Genomic DNA, 12781 nt, shown 5'->3' with positions numbered 1-12781 from the left:
CATCATAAAACAAGTCAGAGAGAAACCTGGAGTCAGGAGTGATCGCCTTTGAGAGAGTTCAGCTTCAGAACTTATACAAGAAATTCATTTCGTTAAGTGACTAAAAACTCCAGCGCTCTTTTTTTTTTTTTTTTTTTTTTTTTAATTAGCTTTTATTGTCATCTCCTGCTAGGTGGCCAAAAGGTGCCACTTTGATGCTCAGGTTCTACTTGTGAGCTGCCTCCTTCCTCAGATTGATGAGGACGTAATTCCTCCCTACAAACGGAACCAAGATGAAGCCAGTCACGCTCCTGCCTCTTTTCCTGTAATATCCGTGCACCGCAAAATTTCTGGAGTATCTATATTTCTGTATGTCCCTCAGCCCAGGCCCTGGAGGGGTGACATGAGGCTGTTACGAGGTGCAGGTCTCACCTGTGCAGTAGATGAAGTCAAGAGACACCAGCCCAGCTCACGGCTGATACGGGTCCTGCACCTGGGACGGGGAAACCCTGGCTGCATGTACAGACTGGGCGATGAGACGCTGGAGAGCAGCCTAGAAGAGAGGGATCTGGGGGTCGTGGTAGACAGCAAGTTGAATATGAGCCAGCAGTGTGCCCTGGCAGCCAGGAGGGCCAATCGTATCCTGGGGTGCATCAAGAACGGTATCGCTAGTAGGTCAAGGGAGGTGATTGTCCCGCTCTACTCTGCGCTGGTGCGGCCTCACCTCGAGTACTGTGTGCAGTTCTGGGCACCACAGTATAAAAAGGACATGAAACTGTTGGAGAGTGTCCAGAGGAGGGCTACGAAGATGGTGAAAGGCCTGGAGGGGAAGAAGTATGAGGAACGGCTGAGGTCACTGGGCCTGTTCAGCCTGGAGAAGAGGAGGCTGAGGGGAGACCTCATCGCAGTCTACAACTTCCTCGTAAGGGGTTGTCAAGAGGCAGGAGACCTTTTCTCCATTAACACTAGTGACAGGACCCGCGGGAACGGGGTTAAGCTGAGGCAGGGGAAATTTAGGCTGGACGTCAGGAGGGGGTTCTTCACAGAGAGGGTGGTTGCACACTGGAACAGGCTCCCCAGGGAAGTGGTCACTGCACCGAGCCTGTCTGAATTTAAGAAGAGATTGGACTGTGCACTTAGTCACATGGTCTGAACTTTTGGGTAGACCTGTGCGGTGTCAAGAGTTGGACTTGATGATCCTTAAGGGTCCCTTCCAACTCAGGATATTCTATGATTCTATGATTCTATGATACCCCAGCTGTGCTCTTCTCGGGGTGGTGCTGAGGGCTCGAGCAAGAGACAGAGCTGGGGGGCAGAACTAGCGGTGGCCTGGGAGATCCCATACACCCACCACACTCCTCTTTGCCCCCTCATGTACACAAGGCCAACCCTTCAGATGGCTCAGATGGCTGTGGGCTATTTAGGGGTGCAAAAACCCTCCGACCTACGTGCAATGGTTGTCAACAAGCAGCTCCCTGCATGTAGAAGGGCTCAAACCCCACGTGGAGATTGCTCTGTGATCCTTTATCTTCCACCAGAACCATTAACCTCTTCAGGCATAACCAGGCACACAGGAAGCCTGCACTGTCCACCTCTCGCAGCCACAAATGATGCTCTTGGCCCCCACCCTCTGCAAAGCTAATGGCTCCTCCTGAGGGACCAATATGCCTGGGGAAAGGCGGTTGTGTTTTATCAACCTGATGGAGGAGCTTCCTGGCCCAAAGAGACACACAGCGTGAAAGGTAAAGCAACACGCTCTCTATTGGGGAAATTTGCCCTTTCCTTAGTGAAGAGGAAGAAATTTGTCAAAGGTGATGCTATATTTTATTACTCTATTAAATGGAAGAGCACATAAAAAGATTTCTGTTAACTATTAACCAGGAAGTGGAAAGACAGAGACAGAGCCCTTTCTTCCTGCACCTTTCGCAGGGAATACCTGACCATCAAGCAACTCAGGAATTAATCTGCTGATAGCTCAGAGGCTGGGAGTGCTAATTGACCCTTGATCTCCCAGTTGTTATTTGGGGTCCTGCAGGGAGGGCTGTTAATGAGTCTGAAGGCATTAAATGAATTCCTCCCTTGCTGCAGCAGCCCTTGGTTCCCAGCAGAGCATGTCCCTCTGGGCTGGCCACGCTCTGGCTGCTCTTCTCGAAGGGGCAGAGGCACGGAGTCAGGGTTACAGCAGGCACATGATGGCCAGGTCGGGCTCAACATGGCTAAAGGGAGCTGAAAAATCCCCAGCTGGAAATAGAGAGAATTTCACAGGCTCCTGGATCAGCATCAAGCAGATCCTGTCACCGTTCCTGTTTCAGAGCACACCAGGGGCTAGAACAGACCCAGTGATGGCTCCCCAGGTATCAGCCAGCCCTGGCACACCTCTGCACGTTCAAGGGGGCTACACCAGGCCTTTTGGCCTTGTTGTTGTCAGCATGGAAGCTCAAGCTGCTCTTTCCAGAGGCCTTTCTCTTCCAAAATTGCGAAGCCGCTTGGGCCGTGGGCAAGCTCATTGCCCAGCAGCCAGAAGTGAATTGCAGAGCCCACGCAAAGCCTCTAACGGGCTTTTGCTGTCATGGCCTGCTTGTTGCTGCTATCATGCATGATCAGATGTAAATTCTCCAAAGCACACTGAGGAGGACATCTTAGATGAAGATTTTTCTTCAACTAAAAGCTGGAGATAACCATTTGGGAAAAAAAAAATAAACTAAAATAAAATCACAGGCAATGAGTCAGTTAATATAGCGGGGACTTTCTTCAGAAACCTGGCCAGCTCTTCCCATTAAAGAGCTAGTCTTTGGCTAGCTCACCAGAGGAGGCTCAGTGACTGTGTACATTAAAAATGCTATCACCATTATGGTCTGTTCACTAAAGGTACAAGAGCATGACAAATATATGTAATTTGCAAATTGGCTGGTCTTTTGCAATAATTTAGAGACACTAGTTAGAGGCAATAGAAATCTAACAATTACTGATGTTTAAGGTTTGCATTGTTGCTCTGTGAATATTTCATGCATAAATGAACTTCCCCTGGACCAACTGCTGTTTCTGATGAGGCGCTCTGAGGCTTTATTGCCAAATACACAGCAGGGCTCCCCCAATGAGCCACATAACGGATGATGCATCGCCTTTGCAGCTTAAATAATGCAGGGTATCTGCATTTTATAGAGTGGTGGTACACTTTATTTACATATCAATTGAGTGGCCAGGCTGAATATGAAGAAATATGTGAAAGAAAGGACATGGCACTTTTAATATTTCATATTAGTCCGCACCCTGTAGGAAAAGCCCCAGCAGGCTGGGATGTGAGTTGCAGTGCCTGATTTCTGCATGTGCATGTGTCTCCTCAACAAAAAACTCTTGCAACACTGGGGAAATACACTCTGCCTCCCCTTCTTGTGAACTCCTTCAGAGCTAATGAAAAGCAAAAGGAATAATCTGCCAATCACAGTGAATTTCCAAGGGCCACTTGTTAGGGAAGAGAAACAAGCCCGCCCTCAAAATCCCATCCTGTTCTCTCCTGGGGCTGCTGGGAGATGTAGTCTCACAGTCTCACTCCCCACCATGGCACAGGGAGCCAGGGAGGATTTCTGCTGTCAGGAGGCTACCTGCAAAGCTGCAGCAGCCTGCTAGGACTGCAGGAGCCTACAGAAAAAGCATTGACCAAAGCACAGGATTATCGCAACAGCTGGTGTTTCCTCCTGCGTGCACCAGTTCGGGTTGACAGAATGGGAAAACGATGCATAAAAGCAAGAAAAATGGGACTTGCACATCATCATCCATGTAGGACTGGGTGCTTAGGGTATGGGTCCTACTTCTGGAGTGAGGCGAGCATTAGGACATGAGCCCTTCATAAAATCCTCCTTCCTCACTAGTGAAAGCACCTGAGAGCTCAGCCCAGCACGGCTGTGCTCAGGGGACTGCTCCAAGTGTTGGCTCTCATCATCGTCCCCACGTAGCAATGATTTCCAGCTACCAGACAGGGCATTGATATTATATTGTTTAAACCAACAATCTGCTCCTTCCTCGGGCTCTGAATTAGCCACTCCATAGAGAGAACAGTGCAGCAGAGCATAGGTACTGATTTTCCACCTGCTTTTGGGGGATGCTCCTGTTGGCAGCCCACCACAACCTCCTGCCCTGCCCAGCACCTGCAGGAAAACGTGCAGCTTCCCCCTCACATTAAGCCATGTGCAAAAAAGAACTGATGTGTGCCAGTCCCTTTTTGTACAAACCTATTAAAATTCCAATGCAAATGACCGGATTCATAATCTGAGCTTCATTGAGAAACACAGTTTCCTGCTTTCCCCAGTAATGAAATTATTGGTTGTGCAGATGCTCCATTTCTAAGCTAATTCAATCTCCGACTGCTTTTTTTAAGAGCTTATGTGTGAGGGCAGGGGTGTGCGGATGTGCAGGTCTGGGTGTGCGTGCACACACACCCACACATCTGCACAGCGTGTTTTCCTGCACACAGATCTGCAGGCTATTTAGTTAGATAGCCAATTATAATTATAAATGCAATGGGAATACGAGCAGTATATTCTATAGACGTGATTAAAAATAAACTGGGAAAGCTAAAAGTAGCTTAGTCGCCAGAATCTAATACACTACAGGGGCAAGTTGTGGAAATGCCTGATTATTCTCTTTTGCTCACTCCGTCCCTGGGGGATCTTCCTGAACTGTTACTTTAACTGCTCAACTTGCCTTTTCCACTGTGATAGTCAGCAGATGAAGCCCTTCACATTTAAGTGTAATAGTGCCAGAGAGACCAACTGCTCCTCAGAGTTACGACCTATAAATGTCGCTTCTGTGTCAGAATGAGAATGTGCCACTGAAGATGCTGAAGTCTGCAGAGGGTTTGCTTGACAATTCATGCAGGCCATTAAACTTACTCCTCCCCTCGTCCCCCCAGCGTTGTGTACATTGGGATTTCTTGCTTGCTTTCACAGCTTTCTGAGCAGTTCTTCCAAAGCTGGCAATAACCAAGCAATTTATTCCCGGAACGGAGTGTAGGACACAGCATTCGCTCAAGTTGCTCTTCTTGTCACCTGTCATGGCAAATAGGAAAGCCAGGACAGACAGCCCGTGTTCTCCTGCACCAGCTGTGGGTGTCCTCACCCAGAGCAGGGGGGAAGGAGGATGCACGATGGGTGACACCAGGGTGCGACAGAGACTGCCCAGGAAGGTGGTTATGAGCCAGTCCACCAGATAACTGCTAGACCACGGTGCTGGGCTCATTCCCTGTGCTCAGGAACCCCCACCGCCTCCTCCACCTCCCTCGTCCAGGGCTGGAGGAGGCTTGGGGTGGTCCTGAAGGAGGCAGAGAATTTCTAACCTCGCTCCACAGCACCCAGGTATTTCTCACTGGGTGAACAAACATGACAGAGACATCTCCCATCCACTCCGCCCTAGTCAGAAGAACACTATTGCTGCTCAGCCTGCAGGTACAGCAAGAAAAGCAGCAGTAGATGCTTCTGCTTCTGGCCTTAGCTGAAAGCCCAATTCACCACTGCTGTAAGCAGAGAAATACAGGCATTTACACCACCTTAACATCTAGCCCAGCATCCATGTTTGCTCAAATGCAAGATAGAGATATCTAATATTTACTTATTGCAGTTATCTCTTAGATCCTGACAACTTGCTTCTAAGTGCACAAGAGCCCTGGGTAGCGCCAGTCCCAAGGCAGATGCAGGTGCAGAAGCACCGTGGTGCACCCAGGCAGGGTGTGAGCAGCACAGGACACGACAAGACGGTGCTACCGCCTGCATCTGTTGCTGCACACCCACTCATGGCCCTGCCCATTTCATTTGTGGATGTTTTGAGGAGCTTGGGAAGAAAAGCACCTCTCTGGCAGCGATTGCAGTGCAGTCACTGCAGGCTGGCATCAGCATCTCCAAACTTCAGCACCTCCACAGCAGCGGGGTGGCCGCTGCCCCTGCACGGGTGAGGAAGCAGCTGATCATGCAGCCACTTGACCCGTGATGCTGGTTGGAGCAGGGCTGGGACAGTGGGGGAAGAGCTGAGGATCCTTTTGAGACCGCCACCTGGGACCAGCAGCACTTCTACTAATGCACAGTGAACAGCTAAATCATACATTATTGATTTGTCAGACGTATTTGCATATAAATAAGCATGATCATTCATACAAACCTTAATGTTGTTGTTCTCCCTTTAGTGTTGTGATCACAGATGAATGACTCTAGTTAGACACAATTCAGGAAAGCTTGTACCACTGCAGCAAAGTAAGCTGCTGATTTAAAACTACATTTATTGGAGCATGTAACTGTGACAGTCTATTGGTGAATTTGGGGATAATTAGTCTAAAAGACAAGATAAATGAATCCTGAAAGTGGTATTGTGATGAAGAAATGATCCCTCCATGCTAGTAAAGCTTTGATGCCAGAAATATTGCAAATGATAATTAACTGGGAAACACAGAGGAATTATATTTCAATTGTGTTTTCAAAAGGACTTAGGATTTTACAGACAAATTGATTGGGTTCTCCCCCTCCCCCAGCCCTGTGATTATGAAAGATCGTCTAATTTACAACTTGAACTATGAAGCATATGACAAATCACTGGCTCGCTTTTATGCATCTTGTTTGTATGTTCTCCCTGGTAGATATCTGCTTATTGTTTTTAAGCAAACCAAGACATGTATTTTTCAATTAGTCTTTCCCTGGGCTTAATCTAGACAGATCTGCAGGCCAGCATAACACACTGACCCATGAAAATTATATCTGCTGTATTAATTCATTAAGCATTGCAGGATCAGGCTGTAAGATCTCACTCCCTGATAACATCAGCAGCATGAGCCGGGTTAGTCTGCATCCCTCCCCTGAAAAGAAAATATTATAGATTGTGCAATGCAGGGGAAACATTGCTTGCTAACGCTTCATTTTAATTGTCCGAAATTAGAGCTGAAGACTTACAGAACTGTGTGTGACAGCCAATGAATACCAAATGAATTCATTAGGATCAAGGCTGTTACAATGAATAACTAACGAATCTGTAACAACGCCGATACCCTTTATGCCTCGCTGCTGGCTGCTGTGGGGAGCCCTGGAGGGACCCATCCTGACCCTCGGCTCGCTGAGGCCACCTCGCCTGGCCTCGTGCCTCCCTCTAATTGCAGCCGGCAGAGCCGGGGCTCACCTGCACTGCTGTAGGGGATGGGGCGTGTGGGAGGGAAGGCGACCAGATGGGGCACTGCGGGGACTTGTGGAAGCAAAGTGCAGCCAGGAACCGCTGAGCTTTGGACGATGCTGCTGCATGGCGCGGGAGCAGAGAGGCAGCTTGAGCCACCTCCTGCCACTCGTTCCTGGCTCATGAGGTGTGGATCCATCTCTGCCAGCATTTTCAGGCCTGAGATGGGCTAAAAACCACCCCCAACAGCAAATTTCATTCTTGTCACAGCCCGTGCTTTGGGACATCCCAAAGGCTGCAAAGGTCCCAGGGTGTTTTGGGCTGCCAAGGTCTGTCCATGCTCTGGGCAGGGACTCCCCAATGAATTCAGGAGGGTAACATTAGAGGAGAAGAAAGAAGAGAAATGGCTTCATCTGCACAAAGTCTGCACCTTGTATTTCTTCATGGGGAGCCTCTGTAACCCACAGAAAATCCAATGAGCTAGGATTGTAAATGAAGTCAGAGAAAAGGGGCTTTTAGGACTATGCAGAGGTTTAACAGGGCATTGTCTTCCACAGCTGAGGATCTTAATATTTTGGGTGGATATTGAATGAAAGAAAATAGCTAAGACAATGACTGCAGCTGTGTGGGTCAGGGAGCCTCAGAGCAGGGAGACATCACCACCGCCCTGCCAGGGGCAGCTTCAGGACACAGCAGCCAACACCAAACCAGGAGCAGGTTCCTCCTGACCAGGAGAAGGCAAAAGCTGCAGCAAAGAATGTCTACTAATGGGATGGTCGAGGGAACACACAGAGAACCAGGGGAACACTTTGCTCGGCATCTCTGCATCGACTCTCTTCGCTCCCTAGCGATGCTGAATTCTTTTTCCTCTGGTCGAGTCTCCCTTGCTTTTGGCACAGACCCAGGGCATGCGAAGGAGGAGGGAACATTTCTGAGCTGAGAAAAGATTTCCAAGGAGCCCAGAAATGTGCATAAGGTCTCAAGCTAGCAGCGTTTGTTGCTTCTAAAAGGGGATGCCCTACTCTGTGGGGAGCCTGCCCCAGTTTGTGGCCTCAGCTTCGCCACCCCTCAGTGCAGCTGTGTGGCTGTAGGCAGTGAAGCCGGGCAGGCAAGCTCCTGCTCAGGAAATCATCACCTTCAGCTTTCTGCCCCAGCCTCAAATAATGGCTTCTGCCCTCAAAAGGAACATGGTTTTGCAGCCCTTTTACTTTGACATACCTTCACCAGCAGTTCCAGTGAAGGTGTGCTTTGGAGTGGAGCAGGATAGACAGCAAGGGGCAATTGCTTCTTAACTTCCTTTCATTGAAGATTTCTGAGCCCAGAGCATCTCAGCCAATGTTTCCAAGCCATTTTCAGGTATTTGAACAAAAACCTTGGGTTTATCATGAAAACCTGCCCAGCTCTGGAGGAGTCTATGGGAGACCTGAGGCAGAAGGCACAGCAAGGGGACAGCTGGGAAAATGGGAGTCCAGGGGGTAATTTTCTCTGAAATATTTTCACGGGCTGCATCACAGGAGCAGAGCCCCTGCCGTTGCTGATGTGCTTTTGGGAAATGTAGCTTGTCCTGCAAAAAAGAAAGTAAAAGCAGGGAGCCTCTCTGGTGTGCAGCCTCCACCTCCGGGTAAGCTGTTTGCAAACTCTCTCCATGCTTATCATCATGTAATTGAAATAATGTGTATTGACAGAGACTTGAAAACAACTGCTCAATTTTCCTCAAAATTCAATTAAACTTCGTTTATTCTGGGGATCGATCCAATTAAAAGGGGGGAAATTTCAGATAGTCCGAGCCTTACAATCCATCTTAACACACTGTGTCTATCACTGTGATGTAATAATTCCCCCAATCAATGCTTTAAAAGCATTTAGCAGTCTTGATAATGAACTTTTGTCAAAATAGCCTTACAAAGCAATAAATGAGAGCAGATTAATATGTAGTCATAAAGCCATGAATGGTTTAACGCTTTGAAAGGGTTGCTTCATAAATTAGACTTTTTTATTTATTTCTTCATCGTGATCTCTCCCTGCGATACTATTGCTCAAGGTTTTGCAGGCGAGAATAACCTGGGCCTTTGGGGTGAGTTCCCTGCAAGGGGAGAAATGAATGGCTATGAATCTGGGGTTGTCATCTCCTGGCCTGCTTTTTTGGCAATTCCAGTGACCACCGTGGGCAACACCCGAGTGGCTGTAGCTGGCCTTGTGGTCACAGCACTGCCTTTGGGCGCTGGAACAAAAGGATGGCTGGCCAAAGCTCCAGCCAGGCCATTTCCCACCCACGGAACTGGCCCCGTTAGACAGCCTTAGGACTACCCGAAACGTCTGTGAGTCCTTTCACAACCGCTCCGGATTGAGAAACGTGCCCTGTTCTGACACCATGAGGGGGTTGTGCAACAGCTCTTAATTGTGGCACTTCTCGAGGAAGTGCCCAGTTTTAATGTTTGCCTTCCCTCTTACTGATTCAAGATATTAAATCTTTTGAATATCACCATGGCTTCAGGCTGATCCCAGCAACTCCCATCCTGCTCTATAGCATCTGCACATACCATGCAGTTCTATTGTCAGCTAGAATTAGTGCCTGAATAGTCATCTTGTCACATATAACCCTGCTTAGAAGAGTCATCCACCTCCCTTAACCCACTCCCCACGTGTTTTTCACAAGGAGAATTTCTGAAGTGTCCGGTTCTCACCAGAAGAGTCAAAATTAGCAGAGACCTGTCTTGGAAATGGGAACTTGTGCAAGACAGGAGTGGGAGAAAAGATTCTGCCCCAAAAGCAGGTCAGGATCTACTTAAGCAGAAATGCATGTTTCCATTTTAATATTAATTGTGAGTGCTCTGGCTAAAACTCCCTCCTGGTAAAGTCGAGAGCAACCTGCGTGCAAAACCCCATTGCTGGAGGTGGACAGGCAGTTCCAAATAATCAGTCTGATTCTTTTTCAGTGCCAGGAATTGCTGCTCGCAGTGTGGGGGTTGGTGTGGGAGGGTGACAGCTCTCAGTGTCCAAGCAGACAGGCAGAGGGATGCTTCACCTGCTCCTCCTCGGGCTCCAGCACATTGTTAATGCACAGGGCAGGCTGGCGGCTCCTGGAAATGAAGCTGTACGCTGCAGCCATGGGCTCTGCACCTTCCCCACTGACTGCAGCTGCAATGAGTGGGTCCAGCCTGAGCTTCAGCACCACCCTGGAGCTGCAAGCTGCGGGTATGCAGCGATGAACCCAGGTCCCATTCTCTGCTCCAAATGTGTGAGCATCCCACATGCAGGGAGCCTTAAATTTGTCTATTTAGAAGCAACTGATCTGGCTTGCAGGGCTGCTGTGGCAATGCTGGTCTCTGTGCTGTGTGCAAGACTTCGCATGTGCTGTGCGAAGAAAATTCTCCGTCTCGCAATAAAAGGTGCGTGTGCCTGTGGCAGAGCACAGCGGTCCTTGAACAGCTCACAGCAGCATCTCCATGTGTTTGAAGACAACAAACGGAGGGGAAAAATACTTTGCACGGAGTGGGAGCTGTAGGGAGAGTCATGCCTGCATCCCTCTCTCCGTGCTGTCAGCCAGAGAGGTTTCATACTATCCGCTTAATCCTTGTGCCTTGCTAGATCCTGCAGACTGGCTGGATCTGTACAGGGCTGATTTACAGACATTTTGCCAGGGCTCAATAACTGTAAAGCACACCAGCACCACATGAAAAATGTTATCTGTGCAAAACCTTTTAGCTCAGCAGAGACGATAGTAAGTGGCAGCATTTCCTTTCTGCAAACTTTCAGTGGAAACATTTCATTTGCATATGCTATTAATTACAGAAGAAACAGGCATGTTCCTCACCAGAGGAGCGCATCTCCTATGTGATGTTCTCCTACAAGGGTGAGGGAGTGGTATGAGAGGTGCAAACAGCAGGCAGAGGAGGCAACCTGTTCAAATTGTTGCTTTCCAAAATTATCAGACTCTGAGTGGCCTTCCTTTTAATTCACTTCAGGCAGCAGCGCTTTCCACCGCGTCCAAAAAAGCAAAAAATGTCTGCCTTTGCCTCAGGGTGACCAGAGCCATGGGGTATTTCCCAGAGGAGCTCCCAAATGTGTGCCCTGGATTAAAGCTCATGGGGCAGGCAGGTGGCCTGCTGCCCTGGATGGGTCTGAAAATAAAATTGGGCAGGCAGGTTGCTGCAGCTGCACCGGGATCCCCCAGGGAAGAACCGGGCCATTCCTGCCTTTGCTTCTTAGAGTTTGCATTTCATGTTTTCATTTCCAGTGGCTTGGTATTTTGGGGGTGGGTAAAGGAGGACTAGTGTGTGTTACAGAATAATCTGTTCCTCAGCTTTTGGTGCCTCGTGTCTCTTTTGCTGTTTCTTTAAAATAAAGAAAGGAATATTCAAGCAGAACAGAAAAAAAAAAAAAAAAAAAAAAAAAAAGATTAAAGGATCCTACTGAATCCCTGATAAACATGTGTTAAAAAATAATCCAGGTGGAATCTTTGCACGCTAAAATTAAACTTATTTCTTCTAAGTGTCACAACAACAATAAAAAAAAATAAAATAAAATACTTCTCCCTCCCCCATACACACCTCAGAAAAACATCAGTTTGATGCTAAATGTATCGCAGCGGCTTTAAGGGACTCACAGATCAAACATCATTTGAGAAATTTCAAAGGACTGTTTCAACAGTATCACTTTCTACCATTCCCCACTCCCCATCCCTTCTTTCTATACTTTGGTTCCTGATGAAGTTTCAGCTGCTCCTGAAGTCAGTGCTTGTGTTCTTGGCTATCAAAGAGCATTGCAACATCAACGTCAGAGTTAAACTAAAAAAAAAAAAAAAAAAAAAAAAAAAAGCATCCCTTTTCCTTTGGAGATCAGAAAGTCAAATAAAAAGGATGCTGATTTGTGGAATAAAGGGTGGGATTCCCTGCTGAGACGATAGGAATCTTCTGACTTAACTGAGTTAAGATTTGAATACATTTGGCCCAGACAAGGAGAGGAAAAAAATCCATTAGTTTTGAGAAAAGCCTCACACAGTTTCAAAAGGAAATATGTTAATATAAAAAAATATATATTAAAAAAAAAAAAGAGAGAGAGAGAAAGAGGAAAAAAAAAAAAAAAAAAAGGTTTGTATGTGTGTTTCAGAGGCCAGGATTCTAATACTATCAGCCAGAAGCAAAGAGAGAAATTAAATTACATGACTAGTACCAAGCTCTGTCTCCTACTACCATGACATGGATGGGGAGACAAGAGAGCCCTACGGCAGCCCTGCTGGACATGGGGTCTTGTGGCCACTGAAAAGCCACCCCGGCTACCACAACCTGCCACAGTCATCCCTGGGACTGCATTCGTCCCCTCCATGGGGTAAAATGACAGCTCCTCCTTGCTTTAGCTCGGTGTCTGCTCCAAGCAGCACGCTGTGGGGGTGTCTGGGTACTGCCCCCAGCCCTACCTCAGTTTCCCCCTCTGCAGTGAGGACAGAGCAAAATGTTGTTCACTGCTGTAGGACTCCAGTGACCCTGACCCAGCAGGAGGTTTAATGCCCCCTAACACATCACAGAGTTACACAGCCTAGTGCCAGCATGCCTGTCCTGCAGGAAGGGTCAAGCAAGAAAACCAAGCTGCGGGTTGATGGAGGGACGTTTGCTGATGGAGGGACACTTGCTGATGACCAGCGTACCCATGGGATGGGCAA

The sequence above is a fragment of the Oxyura jamaicensis genome, chromosome 20 (genome assembly GCF_011077185.1).
Source record: "Oxyura jamaicensis isolate SHBP4307 breed ruddy duck chromosome 20, BPBGC_Ojam_1.0, whole genome shotgun sequence".
Classification (NCBI taxonomy): Eukaryota; Metazoa; Chordata; class Aves; order Anseriformes; family Anatidae; genus Oxyura; species Oxyura jamaicensis.
Note: the sequence above shows the minus strand (reverse complement) of the source record.